General features: G+C 46.7%; 1 long non-coding RNA gene across 1 annotated transcript; it reads right to left on the reverse strand.

The window, feature by feature from the left end:
* Positions 1 to 494: 494 nt before the first annotated feature.
* LOC308464186 lies at positions 495 to 20412 on the reverse strand. The gene is made up of 2 exons (XR_013979930.1): positions 20345 to 20412; positions 495 to 1598 (listed from the first exon to the last, which is right to left on the reverse strand). It is a non-coding gene; the product is annotated as an uncharacterized lncRNA (long non-coding RNA).
* Positions 20413 to 20508: the final 96 nt, after the last annotated feature.

The following is a 20508-nucleotide window of genomic DNA, read 5'->3' on the forward strand; positions in this document are numbered from 1 at the left end:
CCTAATGTTCAGGGGTCCCTTTACCTTTACCTTTTACCAGCCAAAAACTGCTTCCTTGACATTTCCTATCTTTGGTTCTAATCCTACCAACAACCACCATAATGTCTTGGAGCAGCCCACAGAGAATCCCTTTCATCTCTCCACATCACTGTTTTACTTCAGGAAATTCACTGTTGTCTCAGTCTAACCTACTTTGAAGGTTCATTGTGCAGACATGAATCTTAAAAAGATTGTGACATCTGATGATACTTGACTTTAGTACTTGGCCACGGTGTTTTATTTCCATCAGTTGTTGTTGTTTTTTAACTTGATGGTTTGATTGCTGGCTTGCAATAGTATTTCATATCTGACAGTGTTTGGTAGATTGAGAAAAACAAAAATTGTCCACTTCCTACTGGAATTGAATTTCTTATTGTGAGCAGTGAAAAGCTATGACTTCTGAGCTTCAGAAAGTCTGGAATGCCTTTACACAGAAAAGCATATGGTGGGGTCATTTTTAAATGATTTTTTTTTTATTTGAGTCATTTGAATGACTTATATGAGCCATGCAATAATCACTTACGATCTTAGTGACTTGTGTTTTGTTTTAGACGCTCATTCAGTTTGGTTACATCCTGTGGTCATATTTGGCATGAGACGGTGTTTACTCTTTGACCATTTTTTAATAAATGACATGCGGTGTCACCTCTTTTTCCCCCCAAAATTGACATGCAATGTTATTAGTAATTGATAGCTGATAAGCAATGGTATTGGCTGGCAGCAGGCATGTGATGGTATTTCATGTTTCACAGCTTACATACAATGTCTCTTAGGATGTTTGGAAGGCATGCAATAGCATGAGTGGCATTTTCCCCCACTCTGGTGATCCATGATCTTTACTCCTCCACCCCTATAATTCCCATTATTCCCACCCCAAAACAGTAAAGTCTGTCTTTGAAGGAGAAGCACTGCAACTGTCATTCTGAAATTTAGCATGTTTCATCCTCTCAGAAGGGTGAGCATGCCTGCAGATTGCATCCAAGTCTGGAAGAAAACAAGACTTGTTTCTTTTAATAATAATAAAAAAAGCCCAAACTTTAAGGGGTACACTGCCCAAGCCCCCCAGATATATCATCTGCTTACAATTTGGCAAGCTTGCTCCAATCTAGAGGACCTTCTGTGCCTGAAAATGTCACCTACTTTTCCAAAAAGGGGATATATATCTCCATTTTTTATTCCCCACTATAGTGAATGGGGAGAAAATAGGGCTTTGTTTCTGATAAGATCTAATTTGAGTCGAAGTGGATGGAGCAACTTCAGAACAGATTGGGCTGCTTCCCAAAGCTACAGACGCGAGTCAAATATTGTAGCCACCTAGCGGATGAAGCTAGTTGCTTGGTGCTCCCAGTATGGGGTGTCACTGAGGACTAGTAACTCAAATGCTAAATTTGTCAATGGCCGGTGCATTCACCCTGTATCCTCTGCCTCTCCAGCCCCTGCTGTGCACTGTGCATTGTTGAGTGCCGTGGGCAGTTGCCAAACCAATCCCGTAGTTGCTTCTTCTTTCTGTGTGTTTTCACGCTGGGACTCTGCGGAGCGCCTGGATCCCATGGGAGGGTCTAAAAGAGAGACAAAACTGCAATTGTTATAAGTCCACAGCGAGGCAACTAAGAAGAAACCTTTTATCGCAGCCATGTAGCATGCAAATTGCTGGTCAAACATTATGAAACGTCATTAGCCCCAGAGCAAATTTGAGTCCCGTTGAGTGAATTCATATGTGCTTCTGAATAGATCTGCATGGACGCTGCTCTTTTTCAGGGGCACTGAAAGTCGCCCTCACAACAGCCTTGCAAGGTAGGCCATATTATTATCCCCACATTGCATAAGAACATGTGGTATAGTGTGGTAGCCAGCATGCTGCCTTGAGCCAGGATGAAAATGCAATGAAACGGTGTTTGAAAAGTTCCTGAGGGGCCAGAAGAATTTGGCCGGTGAGAATTTACTTCTTTCATAGCTTGTTGGATTCCAAGCCAATCTTAATCTGCCTTGGCCAATTGTACAGCAAAAGGATAAGCAGGATTCATAGCAGGCAATCCCTCTGCGGGTTTATGGAAGTGGACAATTCTTAAAAATAAACCACCTCAAATCTTGTATTTCAAAAACATCTGGGGTGGCAGGGGGTCAAGCAAGGGAGGGAATATGGGTCTGTGAAATATCTACACATTTGCATTTTTCAGTCTTCGGATATCGCTTCCTTGCCGACTGCCAGGGAGAAGGAAGCTCAGAGGCTGTCTTTTAAATCATTCTCCCTTGCAGAAGTTCTATCAGGGAAAAAAGCCATTAATAAGAGGGTGGGGGGGGGGGAGAAAGCATTACCATCTATTATTTGCCATAACATGAGTTTAAAACCAGGAAGTCGAATGATAAAATATGTGGTTGGTAAGTCTGGGGAGGGACAAGTGGAATAAGTGATAGCGCTGGGCCTCCGAGCCTTCAACTTAATGTGCTAAGTAAATCCCCGAGGTTAAAAATGTATGGAAATTGTTGCAGCTCGGGGAGACATATTTTTAACTCTCCAAAAGGTTCCTGCAAATCTACTGCCAGGGTTTCCCCCCCCCCCCTTCTCTCTCGTCCAAGAGTTGCACCAGACGAACAACTCTTTAGCATTTCTTTGTGTGAGATGACACACTCATTGCGCTGCTGTGCTGTACTTGGGACTGGTTCAAGGTCCTAATCTACAAGGCACCTCGATGACTTGGGTTCTAGGATACCTTGAGGACCGCCGGACAACCTTATATATCCCTGCCTGCAGTTTGCAACCTCCTAGCCCTTTAAAAACTGACCCCCCCTCTTGAAAATACCCCAGATCTCTCACACACATGGTCAGCCTATGAATGCACTTGTGGAATTGTTTCGCAGGCAGATTTCAACATGGCAGTAGGTATGCAAACGTACTTGGGGACAGTGGGAGGCTAAATTATTGCCAAGGTTCACAGACCCTGACCCTGAGGAAACAGACGATGGGGAAGACTAGGGGTATTAACCACATTTGGAGAGAACACGCCTCGCAGGGGTTTCTAGTGGGAGAGGACCCACCGTCGCAGGGGGTTGGACTAGATTACCGTTTGGGTCCCATCCAACCCTACAGTTCTGTGATTGTATGTATACCAACCGTTGCTTTGCCTGGGGAAGTAGGTCTGTCCCCCTCTGACTCAGAGGACGGTAGCTCCGCAAAGCCCTCTGCAAGGCAAGTGGGGAATCCATCGCCACCCTATAACTGGGATAGACATACATCTCTCAGTCTTCCCAGAGCCTATACCAGGGGGACAGGACATAGTCCCTTTATGTCACAGTAGGTTCCCGCAGAGAGGTTGTGGCTAGAGGCAACCCCTTGGCTGCAGGACAACGTTAAGTGGCCAGCTGCCCCACACCACCGTTGCTGCAGCAACATCTTGGACTTGCTCTCCTGAATTTGCCTTGCATCCAGCCTCTGGTACTTCCTCCTCCTTACGGAGCTCTCCAGGGTCCTGATCTCCTGCACTAAGCCTGCCAAGCCTTACCAGAAATATACCAAGGCCTAACTCTGACACTTGTCTTTGATTCGGGAATGAAGATTACAGGGTTAATCCAGAAGGCCCTTTAAAAAAACAAACTGGGATCTGAAGGAAAAGGAGGGCATAGCACCCAACAAGCAGGAAAGAGTCCAGGATCTTAGAGTCAATGCTGTTTTGCTTTCAGTACAGCCACCCTTTTCAGCCTCTGGTCCTTGTTGGACGTCAAGGCTGAGCCACTGGAGAGAGCCAGGACCCAGGGGCAACCAAGAGTCGAGGCGGCAGGGCAATCAGAATATCAGGCTCAGAAGGCAGGACCAAAAAGTCAGGCCAGAAACACAAGGCAAGGTATAGCTCAGGTTGGCTCAAGCAACCACTAGCAGGAAGAGGTGTGCCTTCCTGTCCAGGAGCAGCCAATGGCCATACTGGGTGGGTGGAGCTTGGCCAGATCCGGAAGCTTCTTCCTTGAGAGGCCGCAGTGATGCAGCTCGCCACATGGGGCAGTGGTCAGCCGCTCCTGACCATGGATCTTGCAGCGACTGGTTTCAGTGACCACTTCCAAGTCCAATCCTCTTTTAACTGGTTAAGCAAAGGTGATCTACCTATAGGTAACTAATATCGCTCTTCTCTTCTGGTTCGCGTACCTAGTTTATTTCACAATATATACGAGGACAAGGGTTTGCCGCTGGAGGTTCCAGATACAAATGGAGTGGTCAGCGTAACCTGCAGCCCCAATTATGAACCCAGAAAATTGATGCTACGCTTGTCCAAGTATGAAGGGACGAGGGTGGGGGGAAGGTCTTTTTTGGCGTGTTTGTGTTGGCTACGCAATCCATATTTAAACAGGCCCTAAGCTTGTCATCCAACGCTCATGCACACCACTCAGCCATCCTTTAACCTCTGAGTGAAATGTCACAAACGCGGTATGTAGATTGAAAGGCGAGTAATTGATCCCTTTGTGCGATGGCGGCAGCGCAGTGTTTAGACTTTGCTTGCCAGCCCCTTCCCCCCACCCCCAGCCCGCCTCGCAAGCTCCCCGTCTCCCTATTGAGCCGGCCATGCTGTTGAATTTATGAAGAGAGATGTTTTAGCAGAAAATCCCCCAGAGTCTCCCTTCAAGCCTTAAATCCCCAACCTGTTCTCCCCGGGAGACCTCATGACACGGAGCATGGCAAGCCAGCTTCCTCTTGCTTATGCATTAGCCATCTATTTCAGCTTTCTGACATCTCTCACACATAAAACGGTGAGAGAGAAATAAAATATCAGTCTCTGGGCGAAAATAAAGCTTTGCCTCCCTCCTGATCTATAGGATATAAAATAAAGCCGAGACTTTGATAGTGGCTTTTCCTTATGCTGGGGTTGTTCTTCCACACAGGAAGACAATGAAGATGGATGGCGCAGATTCTCCAGGTTTTACTTCACCCTTTCCTTCCTTTTATTCTTCTTTCGTCTTTGTCAGTTCCCCCCTCTTTCTCTTCTTGTTTTTAAATTCCCTCTTCGAATCCTCTGTTGCCGGCTGCACTCCTTGGTCACGTAATAATACCTTGCCAACATTTGTATAGCGCTTTCAGTCATTCAAATCGTTTCCCATAGAATCATGGAATTGTTGGAAGGGACCCCAAGGCAGTGGCATAGCGTGGGGTTCCAGTGCCCGGGCCCACATGGAGGAGAATTGGTGGGAGGGAAGCGGATGGAGTACACATGCGCATTCAGCTGCATAATGTTATCCGCATCACCCAGGAGATCACAGCCACAGAGATAAGAGAATAAGAGTTGTTGCGTTGTCTGGAGAGGTCACATCCTGGTTCTCATGGAGAAGCCGTTTTCAACAGAGCCCAGTGACGGAAGTGCGCAGCTATACTGAGGCAGCACTGGGTGCTGAAATTTTATGCCCCTAAGAATTTTGCACCCAGGGCAACCACCCCTGTGCCCCCCACTACACCACTGCCCCAAGGGTCATCTAGTCCATCCCCCTGCAATGCAGGGATCCCTACTTCGTACCTCATCCAGTTCAGGGGTAGGGAGTCTTAGGCCCGGGGCAGTCAAATGTAGCCCTCAAGTCTTCTCCATCAAGGAGGCTCTCTAGGCTACAGTTCCTGCCCAGAAGACAAATGAGAAAAGTTCCTGATATGATGCTTCATATCACTGGTTCTACAAATTTTACCCCTTCTGGGAATGGGAATCTGGGGATCATGGTTCGTCTTACTCACGTACCCCTAGTTGCCTACGAGACACACAGACCAGACTCCCCATCTCCCTTCTCTGGAACTTGACCGCCACCAGTCTGACATCTTCATCCACATCGTCTGCCTCTCGCCCTCTGAATCTTCATTTGCTTGTTCCAGAACCAAACCCTTCCCCTCCAGCCCTGGGCCACCTTGGAACTCAGCCAAGACCTGACAAGCCTAAGCTACACATCTATACACAGACCTTTGTACACACAGACCGATGGCAGCTTTTGAGAAAAAAGCTTCTTCAGGCAGAACTGATTTTTCAGTATAGGAGTGATGCAGGCTGCTTCACCCTTCTGCCACTGCCGCACCTTCCCTCTCCTAAACTGCTTTCCCACCATCATCGCAGAGACACATTTTTCAGGGCAAACAAGCACCTGGAAGCCTGCAAGGGAGAATGTTGGAGGGGAAAGGAGTTGCAGCATAAAAATGGGAGGAGGGGAAGGGTTAGGTGCCTCTCCTTTGCACTTCTCAGCTAAAAATGGAGGCTACTTTTCCCTTTTGAAAAAAAGAGCATAGGTACCTTTTGCATTTATTTATTTTTAAATGCATGTTCGCATGCAATGGATTTAGTTTGGTTTCAGGTCAGCTTCCACACTAGCAAAAAATTAAAGTCTCAAAAAGCTTCCATCTTTTCTATTTTAACCCCCTTTGTCAATTTACTTTCCTTTTCTAATTGTACCTTTCTTTTCCCCAGCTCTGTCCCAAGCTAGATTCATGCTATCCAATGCCTTGAGTGCGCAAGAGAAGGCTGCTCCCTTATTCATTCCATATGAATTCACCATTTGGGGGGGGGAGGGGGTGTCAGAAAGCCACTCGTCTTCCACCCCCCACTCAAAGAGTACAAGAGAGAAAATGGAGTTTGAGGAGAGGGAGAAACTTAAAGTAAACATATATGTATATAACCCTATTAATTTTGAATCTGCTGTTCAGATTACAAGATGGTGGGCAAATAATATGAATAATTGAGGGCTATGGAGTTCTCTCCCTAACATCCTAAATGTGTTTGCCTGCGGTGTTTGCCGTATGGAAATATTAAAAGTATTTGTGAATATTTTAAAAATGAAAGCAGAGGGAACTTCGAAGCATTGTCTTCTGCTCAGGCTTGGAGAAAAGGGAGCTGCTGGGAGTTTGTCAACCTAGAGATCATGACTGTAAGGGCCACAGCTCAGTTGGCAGGACACGTGCCCTGCATGCAGAAGGTCCCAGGTTCAATCCCCGGGCATCTCCAGGTATGGCTGGGTGAGGCCCCTTGCTTGAAACCTTGGAGAGCCACTGCCAGTCAGTGCAGACAGTACTGATCCAGAAAGACCAGCTGTATTCTTTTGTTGAAATTCCTGCATTGCAGGGGGTTGGACTAGATGACCCCATAGGTCCCTTCCAACTCTACAATTTTGTGACTCAGTATAAGGCGGCTTTCTGTATTCCTATTTAAACTATTCATCAGGGAATCAAGCAGACCAGAATCTTTTTTTAAATTAGAAGCTAAAATCCAAAAGAAAAAGGGAATAAATGAAGAGGGAAGGCACCGAAAGTAACTGAGCTGCATGACCCACTTCATAAAAGAAATAGACATTCCTTTGCAAATATTCAAGATGCCAGCTATCATGAACAAGGAGAAGAGACTCAGAGATTTAATGTGCATCTGATGCTGCCCACCGGCTGGCAGACAGGATGGTGATTCCTCCTCCAAAGACAGGGTGTTTCATCTTTAGCGATGAAGGCCTGAAAACGAAAACCTTGGGACTTAAATGGGGGAAAGGAGTGACACTCAAGTCATTTTGCCTGGCTGCCTGTTTTAGTAGAAGCCGTTGGGCTTTGAGGGCTGGGGAAATGAAGCCCCAAAAAGGAAGATGTCAAGGCATACAGGTACAGAGAAAGAGAAGACGGGAGATGCTGGGGAACACCTTTTGAATAATAAGAGAGAGAGAGAGAGGGAGGGAGGGAGGGAGGGAGGGAGGGAGAGACGGTCTCCCAAGCAGCTATTAAAAGCACTGGGGTTTTATCCATGATATACAAGGTGTTAATACGCCCAATTTACAGGACTTGAGGGCTGAGGCAAGGAACATTTGTTCACAAAAGACCTTAATATCCCCATTTTACAGAACTGGAAGATGGAGGCAAAGACCACTGCATCCATGGCAGCACCACAGAGGCATCCAACTTCTATTATCTAAATGTCAATCTTACCTGTTGTTTTCTTTTTCAGTTGGCCCTGAGATGCCTTTTATATTAAAAAAATTCTCACTCAGCTGATCAAAGGGGCCTGGCTAATATTTCCCAATTTATTAGGAAGTGTAATAACTGTAGTGGTGGTTTCTGTGTGTTTGTGCTAAGCAGAGAAGGATGGAAGAGTCAGACAAAGGTGAATTAATGCTTTGCATCCCATAATGAAATTGGAGGATGGTGGGCTTGCACACTGCCTCACTCCTTGCAGCCTCTGCTGCAACTGAGGCTTCCCAACCCAAGCATTCAGCTTTTCGAGTCCCACTCAAGCAGCCTTATGTGTTGTGTGGTCCATTCATAATTGCTGCAGAGTGCATGGGAAATTGCAACCAGGGCTGGCTGTGACATTGGCCCAGAAACTAGCCAGAGAACCCAGACATAGGGATAAGGGAGTAATTCAGTTCGGTTCACATTTAAAGGCCAGCCTACCCAGTCTGCACTTTCTGGAAGAAAGCAGTAACCAAAACACTGCCATCCTGAGAAATTCGCACTTCTCCAAATTTTGCAACGCAGTTCTCTAGTCAAGTGACACGTACAAAAATGCATATACTGGGACATAAAAATTAATACACTGGTGAAAACAATACACAAAAATGGTTCATGCTGGAGGAGATCAATTCGCAAAAATATCTACAGTGGTACCTCGGGTTACATACACTTCAGGTTACATACGCTTCAGGTTACAGACTCCGCTAACCCAGAAATATTACCTCGGGTTAAGAACTTTGCTTCAGGATGAGAACAGAAATCGTGCTGCAGCGGCATGGTGGCAGCAGGAGGCCCCATTAGCTAAAGCTGGTGCTTCAGGTTAAGAACAGTTTCAGGTTAAGAACAGACCTCCAGAATGAATTAAGTTTTTAACCTGAGGTACCACTGTATATTGGAAGTAATGGCAAACAAAAAAAATGTGGATATTAGGACAAATTCACACTAGGATGCTGATGGATTTTCAAGAGGATTTTCAAGAGTTTTTATTTTAATTGAAAACTGATGTGGAAATGAGGAAAACCAGTTTTAAGACTGGAAAATGGAGGCACTAACCAGACTTATGCAATAGTTGGGGGTTATAGTGGGTAACGTCCAAATTACAGAGCCCCCACTCCAATGTCAAACCCCATAATCAGAGTTCTGGCATTAACTAAGACAAGCCAGAGGTCCATCTAGTCCAACAATCTCTTCTCACAGTGGCCAACCAGCTGCAGAATTCGAACGTAAGTGCACTCTCCTGTGGTTTCCAGAATCTGGCATTCAGAAGCATTCCTGCCTCCCACAGTGAAGGTGGCAGGTCTCCGTCAGTAGCCATTGGTAGCCTTGCCCTCCATCAATTTGTCCCGTCATCTTCTAAAGCCACCTGAGATGATGGCCATCGTGCAACCCCACAAGCCTTTGCAAGTGCAATCCCAGGAGGGCTTATGGTTTTTTTTTTTTCCAAGGGTTTCCAGAGGTTTAGAGGGTGTTTGCAGGCTTTTACATTGCTGCTCCCATTACTCACGATTTCACTTAAACGTGTGGTGCCTTGGAACGTAAGGGGGAATTGCCTGGTGCCTAAAGATATATAATGAAGGCTCCAGGTGAGTCTCCCTGGGAAGAGCATTCCACAAACACAGAGCCACCACAGAAAAGGCCCTGTTCTCGTGTTGCCACCTTGTGTACTGCAACATACAGATTGTCCAGAAGTGACCTACGTTCTTTTCTATTTTTCAATCTTTTTATTAGATTTTGTTTTTTGAAAATACGGATTTAAACTAAACTAGCCTACTCTAAAAAAAATAAAAATAAAGTCAGTTTCTACATTGTTCCAACCACTTTTGCCTCTGGGCCCACCCTCCACCGGAATATTGCCCAAAATGTTGCTGGGAGGGGGCTGGGAAGTCTTCACCCAACACACATTGCCTGAATTGTTTGCCAAACTCCTGTTCAAATTCAATGAAGCTGTCGTCTGCACATGTGCAAGAATTGTCTCAAGTGTACACACCTCTGCTTAACATTTCCCATTGGGACAGAAGCTGGCTTGAAGGGAAACACACCAAACTGCAGCATTTCTCAGGAAACAATAGGATCTGCATGGATCGTGCCCTGCTCCCCTGTGTGCTCTGCTTCAATCGCCAGCAGGTGGGAGCTTGCTGGAGTCAGACTGTACCCAGCTTAAATCTCACACATATTCAAATTTAGCTCAGCTGGCTAGGGCTGACTGCCATTGACATCCTCCAGAACTGAACCCCCCACAGCGGCTATTCCACCTGGTCATTATGTAACTATTATGTAAGAGCTGGCACCCAAATTAGCTTCCTCCCTCTCTGCCCACCCCTTTCTTTCTCCCATTTGTCATTAAGCCAAAGAGGACACTCTCTGTTCTTATACAGTACTTAGGAGAAATGTTGAGGTCTTAGCAGTGATACCCAACTAAACCATACTCAGAGTAGACCGAATGAAATCAATGAACCTTGCATTGATTTCATAGGTCTAAAGCATGAGTAACATTGGCTTTCACCCTATAATACAACGACGACTCATTTCAGCACACGCACCGATTTCAATCAATCTGCTCTGAGCATGATTAACATTGGCTATCGCCTTATATCGGCATTTGCCAACCAGGTACCTGCCAGTTTTGGACTAAAACTGGGACTGATGGGAATTGCGGTCCAAGATATCCAGAGGGCAGCTAGTTGGCAAAGACTGCCTTATATTATTTATAATACTTTCAGTGCACACAAAAACTTTTCTGCAAAGGTGAACAAGACAGGTTTCCTCCTACACACGCACACCCCATAGTTCCCATGATGGAACTCATGTCACGTTAATGACCCACTGCAGGAACCAGCCTGGATAAACCCAGGAAACAACATTCTCCAACTCCCTGGGCTTCCTTCTCCTCTCTCCCCCCCCCCCCCCCGCGCCTTTACCTCCTTCCCAAATGATTTGCCCAAAAACCAAAGGAGGCTTTGCCAGGAAGCTCTGACAATAAATCAATGTAACCTTTCAAAACCCATCTGATCAAAAGGCAGGTTTGCTTTAGTGGTTTTGCGAGGGAAGTCTGACGCTTTCCAGATCAGTGCTCTTACAGGTTCCTAAAATCATTAAGGGGAGGGGTGGGGATGTTTGAAAGCAGGGGGAGAAACAGGTTTGTATAATAATCTCCTTTTGTGGGACCTTGGAAGCAATTACAGCCCTGACCTCCTCCCTTATTTCCCCTCCACACACCTTCCTGCTCGCCTTTTCATATCCTATAGCCCAGATATAGCCCACTGCACAGAGGAAACATCCCCACCAACATACTGGAAAGAAAGGAGGGTTAATGGCTGCCTGGTCCTTTTGGGGAGGAAATGGCAAAAGTTGTCTTTCTCCCTACCCACTTCTCTCTGTCTGTCTCTCTCCCATCGATTTAGATTGGAAGCTCCTCAAGGCAAGAGCCTGTCCTCTTGCTCTTCAACAAGCACAATGCATGCAGATGAGACTACAGTGGTACCTCGGGTTAAGAACTTAATTCATTCTGGAGGTCCATTCTTAACATGAAACTGTTCTTAACCTGAGGTACCACTTTAGCTAATGGGGCTTCCCGCTGCCGCCGGAGCACGATTTCTGTGCTCATCTTTTCTTAACCCGAGGTACTATTTCTGGGTTAGCGGAGTCTATAACCTGAAGTGTCTGTAACCTGAAGCATCTGTAACCCGAGGTACCATGGTATAAAAAAACGCACCATCATCATCCTTGCCCCCAGGATTGGTAGATCTAGGGTTGTACCCCATGCTAAAGCTGCACAAAGTAGGCTAGTTTAAAATAAGGGGCTCATGACTTAACTTGGCTCCATTAATTTCAGTCAGTCTAATGAGTATATAAGAAGAGCCTGCCGGATCAGGCCAACGGTCCTTCTAATTCAGGAGCCAACCAGATGCCCCAATGGGAAAAGCGTGCAGGATTCAAGCATAAGAACATCCTCCCTCCCCCTTGGTCTCCAGCAGCTGGCATTCAGAAACATTGTTGCCTCTTAACTATTGGCTACAACCTTTATTTGTTTGTTTCACTTCCATGTGAAATGTTATGATGATGTCTCTTTTCCTCTCTGCTGAAGTATCTCCTTCAAAACAACCCACTTTTTTAAAAAAAAACCTTTGCCTTCATGCCTTTAATCTTCATCTTCCCCCATCCCAAAACAAAGTCTATGTTCACTAGTACATGTGAACACATTTAATCACTTCCTAACCTTTTGCACGTCCCTGTTTTCAGCCTTGTTGCCACATGACCGCCACAGTCTTGTTTGTTTGTTTGTTTGTAACTCTTGAAAAGCCCAGCAGGGTCTTCTCGTCAATGTCATATTGTATTCCTCTTGAGAGCAGAGGCCCATGATTATTTTGGCTCACGAGACTGTCTAAAAAAACAGCGATGTAGAATGATGTAACTATATTGGTGATGCTCTCAGGCTCTCCTTCACTCTTTGCTTGTAGGAAACCCATTCCAGACTGAGCTGGCGAAAAAACACCTTCTTACCTGCCAACAGGAAGAAATGCATTGTTGGGTACCACCCCAGTCTCTCAGTGGTGAAAGACTCCAGAGGTCGCAGTGATTAACCATGGTTCAGTTTCCTGGAAACAGTGTTGAGTGTGCTGTCTTTAGTATATATGGTTTTATATCCTATGGTCAGAGGCAGGATGCTTCTGGATGCCCATTGTTGAAAACCACAGGAGCGGAGAGTGCTCTCGCACTCAGGGCCCTGCTGGCAGGCTTTCCATTGGGGGCATCCGGCTGGTCACTGTGAGAACAGGTTGCTGGACCAGGAGGTCCATTAGCATGATCCAGCAGGGCTGAGTTATGTTCTTAATACGCAGCCCCCCCAGATTTCGCCAAACTGCATCAACTCCAGCCATCACAGCTAAAGGTCAGGGATGCAGAGAGCTGGAAGTTGTGTGACTCTGATTTAGGATCTACTTTGGAAGACCAGCCAAGTTCATTCATCCCATACTCCAGCGACACACTAGATCAGGGTTTCCCAAACCCGGGTTCTCCAGCTGAACCCAAATCCAGCTGGATCATCGCTGAAGTTGGCCTGAGAGTTCCTAAGGTGGGGGCGGGGGTGGTCCTTGTAACTGCTGAGATGCCAGCCACCAATTCGAAACAAGACGGTGGACCACAGCATCACTCTGGCATGACTTCACCGGGGTTTGGCACCTCTCAAGATATTGTCACCAAACTTGGGAGACGGGTTTGCAAGTCTTTACCAAGTTTGGATGCCAAGTGCCATGTTTGAATCAAGAAGGTGGGGCCAAATTACACCGCCACCCACTTTTTAAGCATAGGCTTGGCCACTTCTTAAGGTGCCACCTCCAAACTCAGCATGAGAATTCATGAGATGGGACAGCGGTCTTCATTGTCTTTGGATGCCAAGCACCATTTTGAATCGAGATGCTGGACCAAAGATGGTGACTTCGCCAGATTAAGTGCTGCAGAAAAGGATAATATTATCATAGGGTCCGGGGCAAGGAAGAAACAAGCCCCCTCTTTTGTAACAAGTTTCCGATGTCCGGCTCTATTGAAAAACCAACAGTCAGTATCTGTTTCAGATCTGAACTGATCTTAAATACATGCTGTTGTCATTTTCTTTAACTGCTTTTATATTTATGATTTCTAAATGGTTTTTATATATGCAATCACTTTAATTGTTTCTTATATGTGTAACTATTTTATATATGGTACTATATTGCTTATTGCTTTGGGATGTCTCGGGGGAAGCAATTGTTATTGAAACAAACAAGAACAATATTTTACTTTGTTTACAGGGCAGCGTTTCCCCCTGGAAGTCAGCCAAAATTTGCATTCAGCCACATAAATTAGCATTTGTGAATTTTATCCAGTTTTTAGCCATGTGTGCCTTGAGTCTTTTAAAGATCTCACAATGCCCTTCAGCCTACCAATAATCTTAAACAAAACATCCCTACGCCAATTAAATTAGGCCTGTGCAATTAATTGATGGGTGTTATGTTGTTGTTGTTGTTGTTGTTTGGGGTATAGTTTTTGTTTGTTATTATGCTATGTATTTTTGTGTTTTTATATTGCATACCGCCCTCTGATCTTTGGATGATGGATGGTACAGAAATAGTAACAACAGTCGTAGTGGACTATAGACTGCAATCTGAACCCAGCTTATTTGGGAGGGAGCCCTATTGAATTCTGCTTCTGGGTCAAAATGGTTAGGATTGTACTATACGGCTGCAGCCTCAAACACAGTTATTGGGGAGGAAGGCCTATTGAGCAGAGCAGAGCTTCAGAGGAACTGGGCACAGGGTTGCACTGTTCATACTTTTGTTGACTGGATGCATGGGAGAAGGGAGGAAAGCTTGGAGCCTTTAGCCAGTCTGTCTGTAACTCTTTGGGAAAGTGAAAAAGGAGAGAGAGGGAGGGGGAGAGGGAGAGAAAAGGGGGGAGAAATAAATTGAAGAGAGAATAAATGCAAGAAAGAAAGTGAACTACATAGACAGATATAGATAGAGGGAAAGGAAGGAAATATATATAGTCAGAGAATAAATGAAAGACAGTGAATAAATGAAAGAAAGAATGAAATAATGAACAAGATAGATGAAGAAAGAAAGAATAAACTAGAGAGATAAATAGAGAGATGAGGAGAAGGAAGGAAGGAAGGAAGGAAGGAAGGAAGGAAGGAAGGAAGGAAGGAAGGAAGGATAGATGTTAGATAGATAGATAGATAGATGATAGATAGATAGATAGATAGATAGATAGATAGATAGATGATAGATAGATAGAGATATCTGGTATTCTCCTCCTAGCCTGCTCCTTCCTGAAAGTCCAGCCCTAGCAGGCGGATAACAAAGTCTCTTCTTGCTCAGCGAAATCCGCAGCTGGGTTTCTTCCCCCGCCCAATTCACACACACAAACCCCTCATCTCCGCAAACCGTTGAGGGGCCTGCGATGCTCATCTCCTGCGCCTTATTCATCCCGCATCAGCGCTTTTCACTTGGGGGGCTGGAGTCAAAGGCGAATGGGTCCCTTGGCACCGCTGGTGCATCTGTCGCCTGGGAGGGGATGGAGGGAGCCGGCGGGCCGTGCAGCTTGGCAGGAGGACGGAGGATGGAGGAGGAGGAGGAGCCCAGCGCTGGCCGCCAAGTGGACCCTCTGGAGATATGGGGCCAGGGACTCGGGGCTCTCGCCTTTCCCTCTTCTCCTTTGTACTATCTCTCATTCATTCTCTCTCTCTCTCTCTCTCTCTCTCTCTTTCTTTCTTTCTTTCTTTCCCTTCCTCTCTCCCATTCAGGGCTCTCCCAGTCAATCAGCTCACTGAGCATCCTTCCTTGTTTCTGTGCAGGGAGATTAGACGATGTCGGCTCTTTCACGCGCCTTGTGGGTATGTTAGACGACAGTTGTCTCAAAACAAGTGACTCAGCGCGCTTCCCCCGTGCATTTTCACCCCCCCCCCCTTATCTCAAAGGGGGCTTCCACACTGTCGCTTTTTTTCAAAAGGAGGTTTGATCCCCTCCCACCCAAAAATTCAGGTTGCGCAATTATAGCTGCTGGGAAGCAGGGACTCTTGCACAACAAACCGGCTTGCGCCCAAAACTTAAGTCTTTCTGCTCTCTCTTTTTTGCGAAAAGGAAAGTGACGGAAAGAGGCACTGGGAAGTAACGCTGGAGGTAACCTCCCACAATCAAATTCGAATTATAGCTCATTAAATCGGTGTTTTGAAGCTCTCAAAGAGTCCTATTTGGAGCGGGGGAAGAGACGTGTCTTCCCCTTTATTTCTCCCGTTCTCTTTATCTTTCCCCCTTTTCCCCGTGTTTTCCCTCTCCCTCTTTCCCCGCTCCTCTCACTTTCTCTTCTTTCTCTACATGGGGGGGAGGGGAATCAGTGAGAATCATTATGAACCCCCATACCTTTCCCCCCCCCCGGGAACCCTCCCTTTTTTCTACACCCACATAGGCAAAAAGTCAAGAAGCAGACAAGCAATGGCAAAACCCAAAGACGCCTTAGACGCGGAACCCGTAAAGTTAGGTGTGGCTTTAGATATGGAATCTGCAAAGTTACGTCGGAATGCGTCCCAGAGACGATTTAGACACGGAATCTGCACAGTGACGTCGGAATCCGTTCCAGGCACGTCTTAGACGAGGAATCTGTCCATGCAAAGCTTTTTCTTTTTCCAGCGTTTGTTTGAACCCCTCTTGCTCATAAATGCAAACTGTCTTGGCTTCAGTAAAAGGGGAGCGCCCTCGGAGAGGGTAAATCGCGAGACTACTCTCCTAGGAAACCTCCGACGCGACCAGCGAAGCCTAGGCACGCCTCTTGAGCAAAGCTCAAGGGCGACTTGCTTCTGAGTAAACATGCATAGGATCGAGCTGTTGGGGCGCTCAGGATCGCGGTCTGAGCAGCTCGATGATCCGACCCACCGCGCGCCTTGGCTGCCCGGCTAAATCCTTGGGCAGTCTAAGATCCTTCCAACGCCTGCAGATCTTCTTATGTAAGGAGATTTCTTTGGAAGCAGGTCCCTATCGGGATGCGCGGAGTTTCTTCCTAAACCACGCTCGCTGTGGATCGCAGCTATCTCATTCTCTTAAACTAATGGTAAAGGCATCTCACTAGTTTGCTGGTGGTCGGGCTGCAGTATTCCGTATTAATCGTTTCTCTAGAATTGACCCGCAGGTCCAGATCTGGAAACGGATTTCATGGGGAAAACATGGGCTGGGTCTGCTCCCCTAAGCAACGTGTTTCAAACTGGGGAGCGCAAAGAGGCTTCACTCTGGATTCACTAGGTTGTAAATCGGATTGAGAGGGGTGATTGGGGGAAGAACAGGGGTGTTGCTGACCTCACACTCCGCCCTATGTTATGGGGGGGGCAGGATGTATCAGTTTATGGCAAACTTGCAAGATAGCAGAAATACTTCAGGGGTGGAGAATCAAGAGATTAGCTGAGGTGGGGAGGAAGGTTATCTCTTGAATTGATTTGGGGATGAGATACTTTCTGGAGCGACTACGTTTAAAGAAACAGCAGCAGCGCAATCCTATGCGCCTCTCATCAGAAGTTAAGTCCTACTGCGTTCAATAAATCTTATTTCCAAAAAAGCGTGTTTTACAGGGGGTTTTAAAACACCATAGTTTCGCCTTCACCCCCTTGTTTTAACACCACATGTTTGGTCTCCAAGCAAATAATTCATTCTAAAAGAACTGACATCGGGATCCTAAGCAAATTTTAGACGGGAAATAAACACTCTTCGTTTCACATCCCTTCCAACTAAGGGGAGAAACTTTAGGGAACAAACCGATTTCACTTTTTGAAAAAAGGAAACTTCCGTTTGTGTGGCAGTTTTGGAGAAACCTTGGTTTGTAAGAATCTTGTTCCGTTAGAAAAACGAAATAATAAGAAAGGAGAAAATGTAGGAGTTCGATTTTTTCCCCAGGATAAATAAACAAACCTAAAATAAGTAGAAATGAGACCGTTAAAGGTGGCATAAATTATTACTGTATATTATTATTATTATTATTAGCAGAATTAATAGCAACAGCAATCTTTCTGTTTCCATTATTATTTTATCCCTTTTTCTAGTCATTCGAGGTGAAAAACAATTACAACTAAATTCATTATTTCTTATTTTTATGGTTTTTCTTGTTTGTTTGTTTTGGCACTCGGAGAGCCAAACCGAACCGGAGAAGTGTCGGAATACCGTCTGCCTGCGAAATTCTTCGGCTCCACTCATCTTGCTAGTCATGTTGTGTAAACCTAAAGGCGAGAACTTGTTAGCCTTCTATTTGAGAAGGGCTTTGACTGGGAGGGGGATTTAAATGTAGCTCTCTCCTGTTAAAAAACAAACACGGCTGTTTTCTCAGAGGTTTGAGCCTCTTGACCGAAAGCGGCAAGATTTTAGGTGGGGAATTTGTCAGAAGGGGAGATTTTAAGCGATTCGCGTTTCTGCAGTTAATGGAAATCGACTTTTAAAACTTCTATTTTCGGGGAGGGGGCAGGTGAGGGCTGGAAAGAGGGGGTGCCTCTGGCCTCCCTTCCCCCAGATCAACAAGTGCCACCTGGATTAAGCAATTTGTACGACACACAGACATCTTTTTGTCTTCTCCTCGAGTCATCCATTTCCAAAGGCTGGCCAGCCCCCATATATATATATATATATATATATATATATGAGTAAAAGTACAGAAGACAAACGGGGAGGGAAAAGGGGGAGATACATATATGGATGAATATATTCCCCCACTTCACTCCAGCCTCGAGGCCTAACCCAAAGCTCAAGAGTTCATCTTTCACGGAAATCCCTCCTCCCTCCTCCCTCCTCCCTCCAAAAATGGTCACATAAAACAGCATCCTTCACAAAGCATGGAGAGTTTGTGTACTGTATGTTTTATAAATATATATTTATACACAGAGAAAGAGGGAGACTTAGAGCCATTGAAAATAACGAGCCTGACTTGTATCGATATATTTCAGTGAGTAAAAATTAGTTGAATACAACTCATGTACGCACACTTGACACACGTATACACGCAATACGCATACATACACACTGTACTCCCTTTTAAAAAAAAACTAGAAGTACTGCAGATTTAGGGAACGTGAGGACGATCTTATCAGGACGTCTGCACCCGCGTCCTCCCGGGCTAAAGTTCTTCCTTCCAAAATACCTCCCCCCCCCCCCCCCCCGCGGATGGCGAGGTCTTTCTCCCTCGGTCCGCTCCGAGGCTGCCCCTTTGATCTGCCAGCACATTGGCTTTTGAAGGAGCTGCCTGCATGCTGTGTGATCTCCTTCCCAGTGCGCCGCCCCCCCCCCCCCGCAACGCCCAGGATCTCCTCCTCTGGAATCGAGTGCTATTTGTGAAGTCCAGGCAGACTGCAGTCAGCAATCGAGGTTCTAGACATCAGGAGTCTTTTCGCCCTGACATCTCGCAAAACACACACAGACTTTATCTTTGTCTCGCCTCCCACCTGCAACGTAATAAGGCCCCATTTCCATTTCAGACTAGGAGGAGATTCTTGCCCCGACCCTCAGCAAAACACCCACACGCACCTCTTTTGCCAATGCTAAACTTTTTATAAAACACACAAAGAGAGAGATAAATCGTATACAATGAAGTTGAGTTTCCTCCCTTTCAAGTCGGACGAGCGATTATGCCCCCTTCCCTTTCTGCTAAGAGAAACCTTACTTCATTTATTAACTACTGAGAGTAGAGCCATTCAAAGCAATGGCCCTCAATCCGCAGGTCCCCCGTCTTCTTCAGTGGGTCTGCTCCGAGCAGGTCGAGAAGTTGCGCCCCAACCTTAGCCGCGCTCAGAGCAGACCCCTCGAAACCCACGCGAGCGCTTTCCACGGGTCCACTAGACAGCACAGCCCCCGAGCTGGTCCCAACATCGATTCCAGGCGTCTCCCTCGCTTGAAACCCTGGGGAGGGCGGCTGCCAGTCCGTGTGGACAATATTGACCTCAAGTGGCCCAAATGGGTCTGGCTCTGTATAAGGCATGATTGCCTACGTTCCTAGTTCGATGCAACCCCTTTTAAAAAGGAAAAATAAAGATACACACATACGCACACACACACATATATCTATGCTTATGTCACACACACACACACACACACACATGCCTATCTTTAAAGCTATGGTTTTCCCAGTAGTGATGTATGGAAGTGAGAGCTGGACCATAAAGAAGGCTAATCGCCGAAGAATTGATGCTTTTGAATTATGGTGCTGGAGGAGACTCTTGAGAGTCCCATGGACTGCAAGAAGATCAAACCTCATCATTCTTAAGGAAATCAGCCCTGAGTGCTCACTGGAAGGACAGATCCTGAAGCTGAGGCTCCAATACTTTGGCCACCTCATCAGAAGAGAAGACTCCCTGGAAAAGACCCTGATGCTGGGGAAGATGGAGGGCACAAGGAGAAGGGGAGGACAGAGGACGAGATGGTTGGACAGTGTTCTTGTAGCTACCAGCCTGAGTTTGACCAAACTGCGGGAGGCAGTGGAAGACAGGAGTGCCTGGCGCGCTCTGGTCCAGGGGGTCACGAAGAGTCGGACACGACTAAACGACTAAACAACAACAACATGAATACAACAACACGACTCGCCTGCAGCTCTTCTCCGAAAGGACCTACCGTCTGGGGCGGCGGGTGCAGAGGGGGACCCCTCCCGATCCTCGGGCTCAAACTCTCCCGAAAGTTCCCCCCGCTCCATCTCCATCAACTTCGGCGAAGAAGAGCGCGAGGAGAGAGGAGGACGCAGGCAGCCCCTTCTCTCCTCCTCCTCCTCCTGGTCCTCTCTCGCCCAGGATCCTCCTCCTTCTCCCCATCCTAAACAGCCCCCAACCCTGCTCTGTCCGCCCCCCCCGCCCCGTCCGAGCGCGCGAGCGCAGCAGCGCACCTGGTGGGAGCGGCGTCCGCGCCGTCGGGCTCCGGGCCGGGCTCCCCGGCTGGCCTCCTCCTCCGCCTGCCGCGCGCGGGGTCTCGCCGAGGAGCCTCTGATGATGGGCGAGGGGAGGGCGGGGCGAGAGGGGCGCCCTCGGATTGGGCGCCGGCGGCGGTGAC

Source organism: Podarcis pityusensis, assembly GCF_964106645.2.
Source record: "Podarcis pityusensis genome assembly, chromosome: 15".
NCBI classification, from domain to species: domain Eukaryota; kingdom Metazoa; phylum Chordata; class Lepidosauria; order Squamata; family Lacertidae; genus Podarcis; species Podarcis pityusensis.